The sequence below is a fragment of the Callithrix jacchus genome, chromosome 7 (assembly GCF_049354715.1).
Source record: "Callithrix jacchus isolate 240 chromosome 7, calJac240_pri, whole genome shotgun sequence".
NCBI lineage: Eukaryota > Metazoa > Chordata > Mammalia > Primates > Cebidae > Callithrix > Callithrix jacchus.
The window spans coordinates 54719618-54725617 of record NC_133508.1 but is presented as its reverse complement, the minus strand read 5'-3'; positions in this window follow the sequence as shown (position 1 = coordinate 54725617).

Genomic DNA, 6000 nt, shown 5'->3' with positions numbered 1-6000 from the left:
GCCCTCAACATGTACCCCCTCCCTCCCCATGCACAGATGGTACCACTGACTCCCCGAGTCAAAGGTGCCCCCATTTCCTACCTGGAGCAAGACCACATTAACTCCAAGTAGAAGGCCAGGTGGTTGGAACCAGGCTCAGCTTTCAGACAAATAAAAGCCAGTTGGTCTCTGCTTATTGCAGAGACAACAAACTCATACCTTAGCCAGGCCCTCAGGGACCATCTCTAATGATTATGTAATGACTAAGGCATTTGATAAAATAACACGACCACAGGATGACTGTTTCTGCCACCTCCATGGCTTCCTGACGGGCCAGGCCCTGTGCTAAGTGCGCAGCCACACACAATCCTGCTACACAGTTGGGACTGACGGCCAGCCTGTACTATTCTGCAGATGTGGAAACTGAGGTACAGAAAAGCTGAGTAACCTGCTGGGGGATGGGGTGGGTAAAGGGAGGTGAAGCAACAATTTGTACCATTTCACTGCATACACAGCCCACTCTCCCAAAGACTGTCACACCAGCTAGGCGAGGGAATGCGACCCGAATCACATTCTCTTCAGCAGGGTAAACATCACACCTGCAACTTTGCTCTATTTACTTTCAACCAACCCCTTCTTTCCTCCACACAGTGTCCTACCCTTGTCAGAATCATCAAAGGCCCGATTAACCCTGAATGCAGTGGCCCCTTCTCTGCAAACTGCCCCCAAACCCATGGCATTTCAGACTGGGAATATCACAAAGCAGGTGGAAAAACCAGCTCAGCAGGCAAGCAAGCATTCACTCTACGGTGACCCTGTGGGGGGAGGGAAAAACTCACATGCGTAAGAAAACCACCCACGGCAGCTAAATTCTGACTGCCAAGTCTTTATTAGTGGTGATAAAAGGCAGCAAAAACAGCACAGGGCTTTCTACTCCCAGGTGGGGGCTGCAGTCCCAGGAATTAGTCATGTTTTGACTGGTAGAGTTATGGAATTTATAATGGAGGCCCTGGAGAAATTAAACCCGGATTACAGCCAACCCCTTCCCCCTGCCGAATGTCTCCGGTGGGAGCAACATGGCAGGGCCCTCGGCCCCTCCAGGAGACTGATTTGCTGGCTGGAATTGCTGGATGAAGATCATGACCCCACAAGAACAGGGTTAAGAGGAGATGGCTCTGGCCTGCCCACCACCTCCCTGGGGGTGTGTCGGCTCACATCAAACCCTAAGGAGTGGGAGTCGGGTCTGTCCTATGTGTCCCCAGCAGTCCCAGCTGGTGTTCAGCAAGGCTTATCACGATGAGTCTGTGTCTTCAGTTCATCAGTGTTGTCCTTCCTAGGTGAACGCAAAGTCCCCTCCCTGGAGGGAGGTAACTGTAGAGGGGACAATCACAGAACTAGGAAATCAGGAGAATGGCCTGAATTTGGGCGAGTGGCGTTAACTCTGTATTAATTACAGAGAAGAGTAGGACCCACCTCTCACACTCCGGTTTTAGGGCCTCTTAAAACTCCAAAGATTCCTAAGACAGTTGTATATCAAGATCTTAACACCTTAATGGAAAGGTTAATCAAAAGGACAGGCTGGAAAGGAACATCTCCTAGTAGCTGAATGAGTGCTGGGCCTGTACATCATCCTGGAGTCTCCTGGTGTCCTTAGCCCTGGCTTTGTGTTGCAGACAGTGATCCAGGGAGAAAAATTGCCTTTATTGAGCACCTACTATGTGCCAGGCTCTGCTAAGCCACTTTATAAACATCCTTCAACTTAACAGAGCCTAGCAAAGGGCCCAGGGCACAGAGAAGGTGCTTAATGAATTGTATTAAATCGATAAATGGCTTTAATTCCCCTATCAGCCTTATGAGTTAGGTATTATTATCACCACTTTACAGATGAGGCCATGGAACCAGAGAGGGGCAGTGCTTTGCCCCAATCAACACAATGTATAAGTGAGGAACAGAGATTCCTGTGTCTGCCTGACTTTGACAAGAGAGTTCGTCCTCCCTCCACCACGTTTCTTGCTTTCTCAGTGGGGACTGCTTCTCTGAACCAGAGACTGGGAATAGGAGAGGAGAGGAGATGAGAAGACCAGGGGAGCTGTCTAAGACTAGCAGTGCTGAAGTGACGAACGAATGGAAGGACCCACAGATGCACACAACTGACGCAGGGCTGGTCTTGCCCTCAATGTCAATTTATCTCACTCTTCGACCTTGAGATGGCTCTCCTGAAGGCTTTCACTCTGGGCTGTCTTTCCTGCCATAACCCAGCACTAAAATAGCTCCAAAATTGATAATAATGGCAATCACTGCTGGAGGATCGGGAAGATCTGTTAGCCCCTCAAACTCACCATGACCTCAAGTATCACTCATGCCAAATTCCTAATCCAAGACATCAGAGGGGAACAAGATCCCAGGCCATCCAGAACTGTTAGCCTATTCACTAAAAATAGTGAAATACCTATTTTTATGGTGTATATTATCGCTCTTGTCTGATCCCTCTCTGAGCCATTCTCCAAGCTATGCCCAGAGCTCTGCCTTCAGTGATAATTCTGCTTACAACTCTGTCCTTGGTGTGACCCTTGATGTCCTTCAAGAGCTGACCCTGTCAACAATTTCCTTGATCCTTCCCTATTCCCTACTGCCCTCATTCCCCAGCCATTCCAAATGTTCCATCTATTTAACCCCCCACACCAGGTGTCAAAAGCTACTATGCGGGTGGCTGTGGGGACAAGCATTCCAAACAAAAGGAACAGCATCTAAAAGTCCTGTTCCTCTAGCAATCGCCACCTCAGGCATCACTTCCAACAGAAGACACCTCTGGCTGTCCACGTCTCCCTGGTGCCAGGTACCCCCCACACCTGTGATACCTCCATGTCCAGAATCACATGTGAATCTACCCCATCACTCCACGTCTTAGTCTGTTCCTGCTGCCATAGCAAAATACCACAGACTGCATAGTTTACAAAGAATAGAAATCTATTGCCCACAGGTCTGGAGGGCGGGAAGTCCAAGGTCAAGACACCCACAGATCTGGTGTCTTGTGAGGGTCCATTCTCTGATCCAAGACGGTACCTTGTCGCTGCATTCCAGAAGGGACAAATACTGTGTCCCTGCATGGTGAAAGAATGGAGGGCCAGGCAGCCAAGGCCCTTTTTTATGGGGAATTAGTCCCATTCATGTCAAAACCCTTATGACAATCACTTGCTTCCCCAAAGGTCCCACCTTTTACCACCACTGTAACAGGGATGAGGTTTCAATGTGAATTTTGTAGGGACACAAATATTCAGACCAAAATATTCAGACAAGAAAAGAAATTACCCTGCAATGCCTTCCCTCGGGAAAACTAAGCCAGCACTTTATGATGTTTTAACCATGTTGTATCACTAGCATCTATCTGCCTGTGAGCAAGTAAATATGAAATGAGCCGGGTTTGTGCCTAAGGACTTGGCCAATAGAAGCTGGTGTGTACGAAGTAACAGCAAACCTTCGCATGCTTGGTACTCGCTTAGTGTTTTATGTGTGTTAACTCATTAAAACTACATGGTAGGGCTGGGCGTGGTGGCTCATGCCTGTAATCCCAGCACTTTGGGAGGTCGAGGCAAATGGATCACAAGGTCAAGAGATCGAGACCGTCCTGGCTGACATGGTGAAATCCTGTCTCTACTAAAAATAAAAGATTAGCCGGGCACGTTGGTGGATGCCTGTAGTCCCAGCTATTTGGGAGGCTGAGGCAGGAGGATTGCTTGAACCTAGGAGGTGGAGGTTGCAGTGAGCTGAGATTGCACTACTGCATACCAGCCTGCGACAAAGTGAGACTCCATCTCAAAAAAACAAAACTACATGGCAATCATCAAAGTCACCCCGAGGCAGGCATCTTTGTTATCCCCACTTTACAGAGAGACAAAGTGAGGCACAGGGACGTTAGCAGAGCAGGGACTGCAGTCCACGGAGTCTGGACTTCATGCCCTTGACCATTTCAGCATCTGTCTAAGAAAGGGCCCTGGAGGTGGGAGAGGCCATATACTTCTCCTCTAGAGCCAGGAGGGTGCTCAATGTCAATGTCGACTTGGTTTTCAGCATCAGCAGAACCTAAAGCTTCTACCAGGGTTATCTTGGGGAACTCAGGCATCCAAACCCTACCCACACCCAGATGCAAGGGTATTAAGCCCCGGCCTTGGCAGCAGAAACCGGGAGGAGTGTATCCTCAGAACTGGGGATGGACCACCTGGGGGCCCTTTCCCTTTGTCCCCTCTGCCAGCCCCACCCAGCCCCTGACCCAGCTGCCAAGACCCTGCCTCCCTCCCCACTGCACCTGGCTGCCCTTGGCAGGCAACCCCAGACCCCTCACAGAGGATGAGCCTCCCAGCCCTGAGCAGCTGCCAGGCCTTGCTGGTGCCCGGCAGGCATCTTCTGGGCACCACGTGCCGCCCCACCAGGCCTGGTGTGCCAGCAGTTCCGCATTAGGTTGATGGCCCCGCACAGCCCATGGAGCTGCTATTTTTAATTTAATTGGAGAGTCAGAGGAGAGAGATGGTACCCAACCAGGGAGTTTTAAAAGCTTTGGGGTGGGGGAGGGGGGAGAGAAAGTGAAGAAAAGTTCATAATTATACACCAGGCAGCCAGATTTGATGCTTGAACAGAAAGGTTAAATGTTACATTCAGAATGAAATGAGGAAAAGGGTTCTGATGACAGTTGCCCAGAGCTAAATAAGGAAAGAAAATGCCCCTTGCCTGTCTCCTCTCCAGGCCCTCCTTTTCCTTGTCCTCATTTCTAAGTTTCCCAGCTTCTGCCTTTTAAGGCTCAGGTGTGTACAAATAAAGGGGTTTCAAATGTAAAGACTGCTGCCCAGGGTGCCCACACCTCGACGGCTACCCAAAAGCAGCTTTCACACAAGCCTGGAAAAATCACACATCTGCATCTCAAGCCAAGGGAATCAATAAGGCCCAGAAAGCTGAGATGAGTCAGTGATAACACAGGCTTTAGCATGGACAGACCTAGATTAAAAGCCCTCCTCTGCCAAGGGACAGACACTGTGGATCAGCTCACGCAGTACCTGTGCACCACCTTTCTTTTTGTTGTTGTTTTTTAGATGGAGTCTCACTCTGTTGCTAAGGTTGTAGTGTAGTGGCATGATCTCGGCTCACTGCCACTTCTGCCGCCCAGATTCAAGCAATTCTCCTGCCTCAGCCTCCCAAGTATCTGGGATCACAGGCACCTGCCACCACACCCAGCTCATTTTTGTATTTTTAGTAGAGACGGGGTTTCACCATCTTGGCCAGGCTGGTCTTGAACTTCTGACCTTGTGATCCACCTGCGTTGGCCTCCCAAAGTGCTGGGATTACAGGCATAAGCCACCACTCCCGGCCTGTGCCACCTCTTTTCTTTCAGTGACCTCCAGATCATGAGCTAAACAGACGTCTACTGGGTGACAACTTTCTAATAGCTAGTGATAGACCCAGACGAGATACTCCCTTCACACTCCCTTTTCCTGCAGAGAATATGGGGGTGACACCTGGAGCTGCCAATGCCGTTTTATGACCACAACCCAATAAGCCTACATGCTGAAGGTGGAGAAATGGAAAGATAAAGGAAGACCCTGGTGGTGTAGATTTGACACTGTTCTCCTGGAGTGTCTCCTTGTTACCTGAGACAAATAAATCTGTTTCAGCCACTTTTAGTCTAGTGCTCTAGGAATGCTGAATCCATTCCTAACTCTGACAGAGCATGATAAACTTGAACTTGAACAAGTGCTAAACATCTCTAATCTTCAGTTTTCATATTTGTAAGTGGGAACAAGTATCACTCATTTCACAGTGTGTACATGAGGATTAAATGTTACTCTGGCTGAGCACGGTGGCTCACACCTGTAATCCCAGCACTCTGGGAAACTGGGGAAGGCAGATCACAAGGTCAGGAGTTCAAAACCAGCCTGATCAACATGGTGAAACCCCGTTTCTACTAAAAATACAAAAATTAGCAAGGCATAGTGGTGTGCACCTGTAATCCGAAGTACTCCAAGAGGCTGAGAC